This window comes from Microcaecilia unicolor, chromosome 3, assembly GCF_901765095.1.
Source record: "Microcaecilia unicolor chromosome 3, aMicUni1.1, whole genome shotgun sequence".
In the NCBI taxonomy this organism is placed as follows: Eukaryota; Metazoa; Chordata; class Amphibia; order Gymnophiona; family Siphonopidae; genus Microcaecilia; species Microcaecilia unicolor.
This window is the reverse complement of record NC_044033.1, coordinates 59,886,014-59,897,834: the sequence shown is the minus strand read 5'-3', so window position 1 is coordinate 59,897,834 and position 11,821 is coordinate 59,886,014.

Here is an 11,821-nt window from a genome sequence, read left to right as displayed (position 1 = left end):
AGTCTGGAAAAGGCATAACTCCAGCTATTGATAACAAAGACTTTAGAGGGGAAACCATAAACAAGACATTTGCCTGTCATCAGAGGTATGCCTGCCCCTCCCATCATCTATCAGACAAATGGACGCCAGGACATCTGCAGAAAGGAGAGACCTATAATGCAGATCATGTGAACAGACTACAATAACCATAATGCCTTGCAAGTTATCCAGTGCAAACCAGGAAGCAGGTGCTGGGACTTGTGATCGTATCCTCCTGCAGCTTGCAAGATATAAAAGCAAAAGCTGTTTCCCCAAGATTCAGATTCTCTCTGCAGCTGCAAGCAACTCAGATCCACTCACTGCAGAAGCCCTGCTCCTGTACTGACCATGTGCTCATCAATCAGCTGGACCACAGCATGCTTGTAACAAGGACTTGTAAGTTAACCTACCTGCTACTTTGTTCTATTTTATGAACAATTCTCTGTTCTAAGATCCTTTTAAAAACCTAACTCTCGTGTGCAATTGTATATTAAATCAACCTTTTTGAAGCTAAAAATACGGTCTCTTTGTGTTCTGAGTATGTGGTATCTTTTATATATTCTTAATTTAATTTATTGCAATTATCACCTTTGGTGATTGGTGGAGAAATTGATATCCTAAAACTTATAAATACAGCGCCTGCTCTTAAATTATGAACAGTAGTGAGTGCTCTAGAGCTCTTTCCCCCAAGATAAATCATTTCGTGTAACAGAAAGAATTTCATTATAAAGTTGCATGTAATATAGGTGGTGTGTACAGATATTTTATGCATAATTATGTGATTATCTTGAAAATGGCATTTGATTGGTCTCTCGGGACAGGTTGGGGAACCACTGCTTCCATATCATCATTTTGATCAATCCATAGACTGGTGGGTTGTGTCCATGTACCAGCAGGTGGAGATAGAGAGCAATCCTTTTGCCTCCCTATATGTGGTCATGTGCTGCCGGAAACTCCCCAGTATGTTCTCTATCTCAGCAGGTGGTGGTCACACACAGCAGCAGCTCTGGCTAGGTCTCCAAGCCTAATTTTTAGGTTTTGTTGAGTACCTGGGGTTGAGGGCTCTTCTTGAGCAAGTGCAAACCTGGTGGTACCAGGTCCCTCCTTTTCTCCCCCCTCCCGCTGGCTCTGTTAAAAAAAAAAAAAAAAAAATTTTGGACATCCTTAAAGGCGTTTATTTCGACGTTTATTTAAACGTTTATTGCAGCTACTCACTGGGACACCAGGTCGTTAGAGCTCGGAGCGAGAAGCAGGTAATTTTTACCTTTTTTATAGCGGGCAGGGGGTTCCCCGATCGATCTCCACGTGGCCTATGGCGTCGGAGGGCGCGAAGAATCGCTCCCCGGACCGCGTGTGCGCTTCTAGCGGGGATGCGGGGGTCTTAAAGTCTGATTCGCCCTTGTTGGGTGTCAGTTCGGAGGCCGGTCAGTGTCCCGGGTCTTCCTCCGGTGCGGCGGTTTTTTCCCGCCATAAACACCCAGCCCCCGCTGCTCACCTCCGCCATCTTGGCCGGCCACTCTGCTCGGACGGCTTCTTCTTGGGCCGTCCTTGAGCTGGGAGACGTTAATGCCATAGCCGCCCTTGATTTGGGCAACGGCAAAAAAGCGGCTAAAGTTAAGCGCCGTTCTTCCCGCGCGGCTCCTTCGCGGAGTGTCGCGCCGGACGCCATCTTGGATGCGCAGCATGTTTCTCCCCCGCTCTTGCGAGCGCCGGTTGAAGGTGCGTCTAGGGCTGTGGCCCAGGCTGCTGAAGTGCACAGTCTGGGGGGTTTCTCCCCCGAGTTTATTTTGCTGATGCATCAGGCCTTCCTTATGCAAAACGCTGCCCCTTCTCCCTTGTCCGATAAAGGGGTTGAGGCCCCCGGAAGTAAAAGCCCTCGGGTGGATTCCCAGGCCTTAGAGGACTCTGTTTCCTCTGATGTAGATGAGGGCAGCGTATCTGAGTTCTCCCAACGGTCCTTTGGGGATTCCTTGGAGGAGACGGATTCCCGCTCGGATGGAGCGGATGACCCCTCTGCAGCGTGGATCTTTCGCTCAGAGGATTTGCCCAACCTGTTAGTGCAGGCCATGAGCATTTTGAAGATTTCCTCTCCAGAGGACGTCTCTCCCTCAGCCCCTGTTGGCTCCGCCATTATGCTGGGGACGAAGCGCCCGCCTAGAACCTTCCACGTGCATGATGCCATGCACACCTTAATTTCGGCTCAATGGGATGTCCCGGAAGCGAGCCTCAAAGTGGCTAGGGCTATGTCCCGCCTCTATCCTTTGCCTGAAAGTGAACAGGAGGCCTTTCTTTGGCCTACCGTGGATTCTTTAATCACTGCGGTGACTAAGAAAACGGCATTGCCGGTGGAAGGTGGCACGGCCCTAAAGGACGCCCAAGACAGAAGATTGGAGGCGGCCTTAAGGTCGTCCTTCGAGGCGGCTGCCTTAAGTTTGCAGGCCTCAGTTTGCGGCTCCTATGTGGCCAGGGCGTGCCTGACGATTGTGCAGCGGGCTTCCCTCTCGGATCCTTCCTTGAGGGCTGATTGGCCGGCCCTGGAATCGGGCTTGGCTTATTTGGCAGACTTACTGTATGATGTCTTGAGAGCCTCGGCTAAAGGTATGGCTCAGACAGTCTCTGCGCGGCGGTGGCTTTGGCTGAAAAATTGGTCTGCTGACTACGCCTCTAAGTCCCGCCTGGCTAAGTTGCCTTTTAAAGGCAAGCTGCTCTTTGGGGTCGAGCTGGACAAAATTGTGACCGATCTCGGCACGTCTAAGGGCAAGAGGTTACCAGAGGTCAGGGCTCGGGCCAGTGCTCGCCCCGGTATCTCCAGAGGACGGTTTCAGGAAGCCCGTCGGTACCGCCCGGGCAAGTTGGACTCCTCTGCCCCCTCTTCCTTCAAGAGGAATTTCTCCCCCAAGCAGCATTCCTTTCGCAGAGACCGCCATCCCGGAGGTGCGCCCTCCGGTCCTCCCCCATGGTCTCGTACCCAGTGACGGGGTCCTGGTCCATGGCCCAGTGCAGATTGGAGGACGCCTGTCCTCGTTTCTGGGCGAGTGGACCAGGGTAACTTCAGACGCTTGGGTGCTGGAAGTCATCAGAGACGGCTACAAGCTAGAGTTTTGCCGACCCTTAAGAGACGGGTTTGTACTCTCTCCCTGCAAGTCTCCGGTCAAAGCTGTGGCAGTGCAGCAGACCTTGGACAATCTGATCCGCCTGGGTGCGGTCGTTCCGGTGCCAGAAAATCAGCTTGGCAAGGGACGTTACTCCATTTACTTTGTGGTACCAAAGAAAGGAGGTTCTGTACGGCCTATCCTCGACCTCAAAGGGGTCAATCGGGCCTTGAAAGTTCGGCACTTTCGCATGGAGACTCTCCGCTTTGTTATAGCGGCAGTGAAGGCAGGGGAGTTCCTGGCATCCTTGGACATCAAGGAAGCGTACTTGCATATTCCCATCTGGCTTCCTCATCAACGCTTTCTGCGTTTTGTAGTCCTGGGCCGACACTTCCAGTTCAGAGCCCTCCCGTTCGGGTTGGCTACTGCTCCGCGGACCTTCTCCAAAGTAATGGTGGTCATCGCGGCCTTCCTGCGAAAGGAAGGAGTACAAGTCCATCCTTATCTGGATGACTGGTTGATCCAAGCCCCCTCTTATGCAGTGTGCGGCAAAGCTGTGGACCGGGTGATTGCTCTTTTGAGCTCCCTGGGGTGGATCATCAACTGGGAGAAAAGCCAGCTGCGCCCTACTCAGTCCCTGGAGTATCTGGGAGTTCGATTCGACACCCAAGTGGGCAGAGTGTTCCTGCCAGACAATCGGATTGTCAAACTTCAGGCTCAGGTGGACCAGTTCCTAGTAGCCTCTCCGCTTTGGACTTGGGACTATGTGCAGCTGTTGGGCTCTATGACGGCCACGATGGAAGTAGTGCCCTGGGCCAGGGCTCATATGAGATCACTACAACACTCTCTGCTGCAGCGCTGAACTCCGGTGTCGGAGGATTATGCTGTGCGCCTTCCCTTGGACCCAGCAGTGCGCAAGGCGCTGAGCTGGTGGCTGAAGACAGACAAGTTGTCTGCAGGGATGCCTCTTGTGACCCCGGAGTGGATTGTCGTCACGACGGACGCCTCTTTGACGGGCTGGGGAGCCCACTGCTTGGGAAGGACAGCGCAGGGGCTCTGGTCTCCTGCAGAGGCAAAGTGGTCTATCAACCTCCTGGAACTCAGAGCCATTCGGTTGGCGCTTTTGGAGTTCCTCCCGGTACTGGCGTTGAAGCCAGTACGGGTCCTGTCGGACAATGCCACGGCTGTGGCCTATGTCAACCGCCAGGGAGGTACCAAGAGCGCCCCTCTAGCCAAGGAAGCCATGAATCTATGCCAGTGGGCGGAAGCGAACCTGGAACAGCTGTCAGCGGCCCGCATTGCCGGAGTCATGAATGTCAAGGCGGACTTTCTCAGTCGCCATACCTTGGATCCCGGAGAGTGGCAGTTATCGGCTCAGGCGTTCTTGGACATCACGAAGCGCTGGGGCCAGCCGAGCCTAGATCTGATGGCGTCATCGGCCAATTGCCAAGTGCCGCGCTTTTTCAGCAGAGGACGGGACCCTCGATCTCTGGGAGTAGATGCTCTTCTCCAACAGTGGCCGACACAAGAGATTCTCTATGTGTTCCCGCCCTGGCCCATGTTGGGCAGGGTACTAGACCGGGTGGCAAAGCATCCGGCCCGGATAATCCTGGTGGGTCCGGACTGGCCCAGACGTCCCTGGTATGCAGACTTCATCAGGCTTTCAGTGGACGACCCTCTGCGGCTGCCAGTGGAGCAGGGCCTGTTGCATCAGGGTCCCGTGGTGATGGAGGATCCCTCCCCCTTTGGTCTTACGGCCTGGCTATTGAGCGGCAGCGTCTGAGGAAGAAGGGCTTCTCAGTCAAGGTCATCGCCACTATGCTGAGAGCGAGGAAGCGCTCTACTTCTACTGCTTACGCCAGGGTTTGGCGTACCTTTGCAGCGTGGTGTGAAGCAGGCTCACTTTCTCCCTTCTCTGCTCCAATTTCTTCAGTGCTGGCGTTCCTGCAAGAAGGTCTGGAGAAAGGCCTGTCGCTCAGTTCCCTTAAAGTCCAGGTAGCGGCTCTGGCTTGCTTCAGGGTGCATCCCTGGTTTCGCAGCCAGATGTGGTACGTTTTCTCAAGGGAGTTAATCACCTGCGCCCTCCTCTGCACTCAGTGGTGCCTGCGTGGAATCTCAACCTGGTGCTAAGAGCCTTGCAGAAGCCGCCTTTTGAACCCTTGTCGAGGGCATCTCTGAAAGACCTGACGTTGAAAGCAGTCTTTTTGGTGGCTATCACTTCAGCCAGAAGAGTTTCCGAGCTCCAGGCACTCTCATGTCGAGAGCCTTTTCTGCAGTTCACTGAGGCAGGAGTGACTATTCGCACAGTGCCTTCCTTCCTGCCCAAGATTGTTTCTCGCTTCCATGTGAATCAGCAGCTCTGTCTCCCTTCCTTTCGTAGGGAGGACTACCCAGAGGAATACTCTGCTCTCAAATATCTGGATGTGAGACTTGGAAGTGACCAATGATTTCCGGAAATCGGATCATCTGTTTGTCCTGTTTGCAGGTCCTCGTAAGGGTCTGCAGGCTGCTAAGCCTACAGTGGCAAGATGGGTCAAGGAAGCCATTGCAGCGGCTTATGTGGCCGCGGGGAAGGTGCCGCCTATCCAGCTGAAGGCTCACTCCGCTAGAGCTCAGGCGGCCTCGATGGCAGAGGCCGGGTCCGTCTCCTTGGAAGAGATTTGCAAGGCGGCAACTTGGGCATCGGCCCATACCTTCGCCAGGCATTACCGCTTGACTGTGGCTGCTCGGGCGGAGGCCCGGTTTGGAGCTTCAGTGTTGCGGTCAGGGATTTCAATGTCCCGCCCTGGGTGAGTACTGCTTCGGTACATCCCACCAGTCTATGGATTGATCAGCATGATGATATGGATTGATCAGCTATGATTAATGGAAAGAAAATTATCAGGTATGATACATAATTTTACCTTCTTACTGTTTTTTCTGTAAATCATTTCTAAACTTACCCCCTTGTTTATTAAGCCGTGCTAGTGGCTGCCGCTGCACTAATGCCAACACAGCCCATTCACTTTGAATGGGCTGTGTCGGCATTGCCGCACTTCAGCCACTAGCACAGCTTAGTAAATGGGGGGGGGGGGGTTAGTTTTTTGGAGTTCCACATTTTAGCATAAACACTGTTTTGTTTTTCCATGCAAATCCTTCAAGGATCTTCTTGAGCAGAAGAAAAGGCTCATCGTTCTTTTTTAGCCACTGGTTGCTTCATGCTTATGGGATTATCTCCATCTCCAGAGTGGAGAAACTCCAACAGGATTTGCCTCTCCTAGTCTTGATACCCATCTTTGCCCTCTTTTACTTTCTTATAGCCACGTTTTTTGAACCTTCAAGGATTCCTTCAGAAGGAGCAAATGGACATTAAGTATACATCTCCTCTCAACAGTGCTGCAAAGCTCAGCCAGTAAAATGAGCTGCATAACTTTGGAAGTTGCCATATAGTTCTTTAATTTTTCTTATTGTTGAAACAGATGCTGCCATATCTAGTAAGATGGAAATTGAAAATCACTGACATCTGTTATCCAGTTTGCAATTTTCTGGCTGGTGTGTAAGTTCATTCTTTTGGGTCAGTTCTTTATGAGCTGCTATAGAATTTATTTAGACATTGGTATGGTGTCTAAACCAGGGTACTCTATACAAAAAAAAAAAACACACAAGTATAATGAATGCTACCCCGAACTGCTTGTAGTCTGAGCAGGAACCTGAGACCCAAAGAAAATTAAGAGGCCTTGGCACCTTAGTACTAGATTGAAGACTTGATTATGGGTCTCCACGTTCTCAGCCATGCTTCTCAGTTTATTCTAGTATCACTGTTGCTGTACTGCAGTGCAAACAAATGTCAGCTCTTGTAATACAATTCAGACTTTCAGTATTTCATTTAAAAAAAGTGTTTCAAAATGCCAGGCCTAGATTAAGTAATTAAACAAAGCTAATTAGAGCTACATCTTCTATAGCTTTTCACATTTATATCAAACTATGACAGTGACTCTTTAGCACAGCCTTTTTTTTTTTTTTTTTTCGTTTCCATGTGGGAAAGGTTTTAGGTAGGTACTGCATCTTAATGCTCACTGCTTGCTCCCGGGCCCAGCCAATTCTGTGCGACACCTTAGGCAGACCTTGGCCATATGCCTGCCATTCCACCACACTGCTCACATCTACACCCTCCATAGTTCAACATCTCCTGTAACCTCTGCCCCCCCCCCCCCCCCATGTCCACTGTTCAGCTTCTCCCTCTTTTTTCCTTCCTCCTACTGGCCTTGGAAAGTCCCCACCACTGCCCTCCCTATTCTGGGATAGAAAGGACAATTGGATGGTCTTTAACCACAGGCCCATGCTCAAGCTCTTCTGTTTCCCATTCCTCTTCCAACACAGGACTTCCTGTCAGAGGAGGAGCAGGATCCAGCAGTTCTCGATCGCAGACCTGTGGATAAATGACTGACATTGGTTCCCTTTCGCTCAGAAAAAAGGAGCATGGTGGTGACAGTAGAAGGAAGGGAAAGGGTGGGCTAGGAAATGCTGCAGAACATTAGTGGAAAAAGGAGTGGGGAGTAGGAGGTGGCGGGTTCTATAGAAAACAAACTGACTTGACAGTTTTTTTACTAATCACCACAATAGTTTCACATCTGTAGGGTTGTCTATATGTGTTGTAAATTTTTTCCCACCAGCCTTATTGTCTTGGATATGATTGAACTTCAGTCTTTTTTTCTGAAAGCTTAAGTACAAAACAACACAGCATAAAGTGAAGGGTATGTCATTATTGAATGCTTGCAAAAATAAATGACTTACACTCAAAATGGCTGCATCTACAGTAAAAAAGTATATAAGAATGTGGAAAATGTTATCCTCACAATTCTACCATGTGGAGGGGCATACGCGAACGCCCATCTCCATGGGCGTCTATGTCCGAGAACGGGTACGTGAAGGGGTAGGACAGACAGTATTTTCGAAAAAAAATGGGTGTCCATCTTTCGTTTCGAAAATACGGTTTGTACGGACCAAAATGCCATGGATTTAGTCATTTGTGAGCTGGGCGTTTGGTTTTTTTTAGCGATAATGGAAAATAAAAACGCCCAGCTCAGAAACGTCCTAATCCAAGCCATTTGGTCGTGGGAGGGGCCAGGATTCATAGTACACTCGCCCCCCTGACATGCCAGGACACCAACTGGACACCCTAGAGGTCAGTGCGGTGGAATTCAGAAAACGCTCCCACATGCATAGCTCCCTTACCACGGGTGCTGAGCCCCCAACCCCCCTCCCCCAAAACCCACTACCCAAAAATGTACAACACTACCATAGCTCTTAGGGGTGAATGGGGCACCTACATGTGGGTACAGTGGGTTTTGGAGGCTTCCCATTTACCAGCACAAGTGTTACAGGTGGGGGGGTGGGCCTGGGTCCCACCTGCCTTAAGTGCACTGTGGTACCCACTAAAAGTGCTCCAGGGACCTGCATACACGCAGGCCTCTAGGACTTGTTGCTGCTGTATAACCTTGGCACACCAGTTGACACATGAAGACTAATCTCTTTGAAAAAGTCCTTTATTTGAATAAGGACATTTACTCACAGTTAACTGCAGATCAGAGGTTGTGCCCCACTGGCAAAGAGTCTTCCTGGTACTGAGATTAGCAGTAAGTCAGAGCTGGCAGAATGCTGTACAATGCCCTCTTTCAGCAACATTCAAGGGAAGAACTAAGTTCTGTAACGTGGCTAACACATGAAAGGGATCTAAAACTGTGTTACAAAAATGGCCACTACCTCATGGACTACCGGAAACAAAACAGGGCACACTCTGACCCAGTAAGCAGGGGGGAAAGCACCATGGGAGTAGAGCCTACCAACTACCAACATTGTGAGCATTTAACACAAGCTTACTGGAATCACGGAGCCCAATACCCTACACCCACCACAATGCATTGCTGATGTGACTCTGCAGTGCACATAACAGAAAAGGTGTCACACTCACCTGAGAGCCACATCAGAACCAGGGAAAGGCTGTCACAGGATAGAACACATTCTGCTGTCGTGGAGGTGGGTATGGCATTTGAGGCTTGCATAGAGGCTGGAAAAAAAATTTAAGTGGGGTTATTTTGGTGGGAGGGGGTTAGTGACCACTGGGAGAGTCAGGGGAGGTGATCCCCGATTCCCTCCGGTGGTCATCTGGTCAGTTGGGGCACTTTTTTGGGACTTGGACCTGAAAAAAGGGTCCAAATAAAGCGGACCAAATTCTCATCCAAAACGCCCTTCTTGTTTCGATTATCAATTAAAGACGCCCATCTCTCCTCGGCCGATAACCACGCCCCAGTCCCACCTTCACGCCTCCAACACGCCCCCGTCCACTTTGTTCGTTCCTGCGACGGACTGCAGTTGAAGACGACCAAAATCGGCTTTCGCTTATACCGATTTGTTCGCCCACGGGAGAAAGACGCCCATCTCCCGATTTGGGTCGAAATATGGGCGTCGTTCTCTTTCGAAAATAAGCTGGATAGTCATTTTCTCTATCCTTACCATGACTTCCTCCCCTTCACGAAATGTTTGTGAATTTTGGATTCTTTAAGAAGAGATTTGATGGACCATGTTAATATGTATTGCAGTATTTATTATTTTGTAATATGTATTTAATTGAAAACAAAGTAATGATTTTGTACATTTGTCTAATAGCTATAACAGTATATTCTCAAATAAAACAGTGGTTTATAGCCGTTTTCATTTTTAATTTTGCCCACCTGCATTTATTTAGCAAATTTCTTGTTTGTCAGCAGATGCTCAAAGAGAATGATGCACTAACCTGCAGAATTTTTTATGGGTTACCAGTGTTTTCAGCAAAAGGTTGCTAAAATACAAATGAACTTCATAAAAATCTTTTGCCACAAACTTTGTTTTGAGAGAGATGAAAAATGATGATCTTGATTTTGAAATGAATGAGCTGCTCATTTAATAACATTCTGAATTAACACACCAGTTTACTAAGCTATGCGACAATGCCGACACATCCCATTAAAAGTGAATGGGCTGTGTCAGTATTAGTGCACAGGAGCCACTAACACGGCTTAGTAAACAGAGGGGTAAGTTTTGAAAGTAGCACTCAATATGCAAAAGTTTACTGTTGTATATTTGTTTCTTATGTTTGGATTTTAATAAAGACTTCTTGAACAATTAAAAAGGGTCTTCATGCAAAAAGCATGGAAATGCCAAAATTGTGTGATGTTTTGCACATGCTTTGGTGTGAAGACACCTTGTATGAAATTAACTTCACCCTTTGATTGTAAAATTAAGCCATGCAAACAAGTTGTTATGACAATAAGACATTTAATAAAAACATGCATTCAGCTTTTATCTGCCATCTGTTACTATGTTAAAAATGTATAACAATAATATAATGTAAGAACTAATACAAAAACAAATTTAATCAAACAGATGACATTCCTTAAGTCCCACCAGACACAGACCAAAAGGTATTGACTATGAAATTTCAAAAAGCCATAGCCCTCAAATTCTATGTTAATCCAGATGTTACTGTACTAAAACATATTAATAAGACCATAGGTGAAAACAGGACAGTGAGGTAAAGGAGACAAGCAGAAGAATGCATTTCTAATAGATGTATTAGTGCCAAGAAACTATTCTGTAGTTTGGTACTTGAGGATCTTCTCTTTTCACCAGTCAATACAAAGACAAAGAAAATGTGGCAAATAGATTCAGAAATTATTCCGGTTGTATTGTAGACCACCATCCTGTTTACAAAGAATGTCAAAACACTGCTGAATATGATGCCTGTGCGTGTTACACTTATGAACTCCAGAAGGAAGGCTCCATTAGCAAATGTTAAGACAACCAATACTAGTAAATCTTAGCAACTGAGGTTATCTCCAACACACCCTGGCTTATAAGAGAAATTCATTCCATTCATACCATATGCCAAAATTAACTCATATGAAGATACTGCCCCCAACAGAAACATTACAGAAATAGCATCTGATAAGCTAACACAAAGTAACAATCTTTCATAATCATCAAATGCGTCCCTAAATAGAATAGTTTTAACTAACTTCCTAATGTGTACGTGTAGATGGGCATTTTGGGTATGACATTGAAGTTCGACTTTGGACATTTTATTCAAAACGACCTGAATCCAAGTGGGGAATATGGCGATTTTTGAAACAGCCCACCGTCTTTTTTTTTTGTTTGTTTTAATGGCCACTTGCTAGATGTTTTTGTGCTCTGCGTTTAACGTTTTGGTCCATTTTAGAAAAAATAAATGAAAAATGTACAAAATCAAGCCATTGGGATGTAGGAGGAGCCAGCATTCTTAATAGACTGGTCACACAGACACCCCAGTAGAACTGTGGGACACCCTAGGGGGCACTACAGTGGACTTCACAAAAAAGGTCCCAGGTATGGGGAGCCCTCCAAAACCCCTTATGGCTGTAGGTGTTACCTATATGTGGGTACAGTAGGTTTTTGGTGAATTTGGGAGGGCTCACACTTTACACCTCAAGTGTAACAGTCAGAGTGGGATATGGACCTGGGTCCTGTTCTCTATAGTGCAGTGCACTGCACCAACCACTATGCAAGTCCAGGGACCTGCTTGCTGCTCCAATAGGACTGGCTATAACATCTGAGGCTGTCATAAAGGCTGGCGTGTATTGTTTCTTTCACATCTTTTGGGGATGAGAGGGTCAGTGAATGAGAGGGGAATAAGGGGGGTTATGTGTTATTCCCTCCAG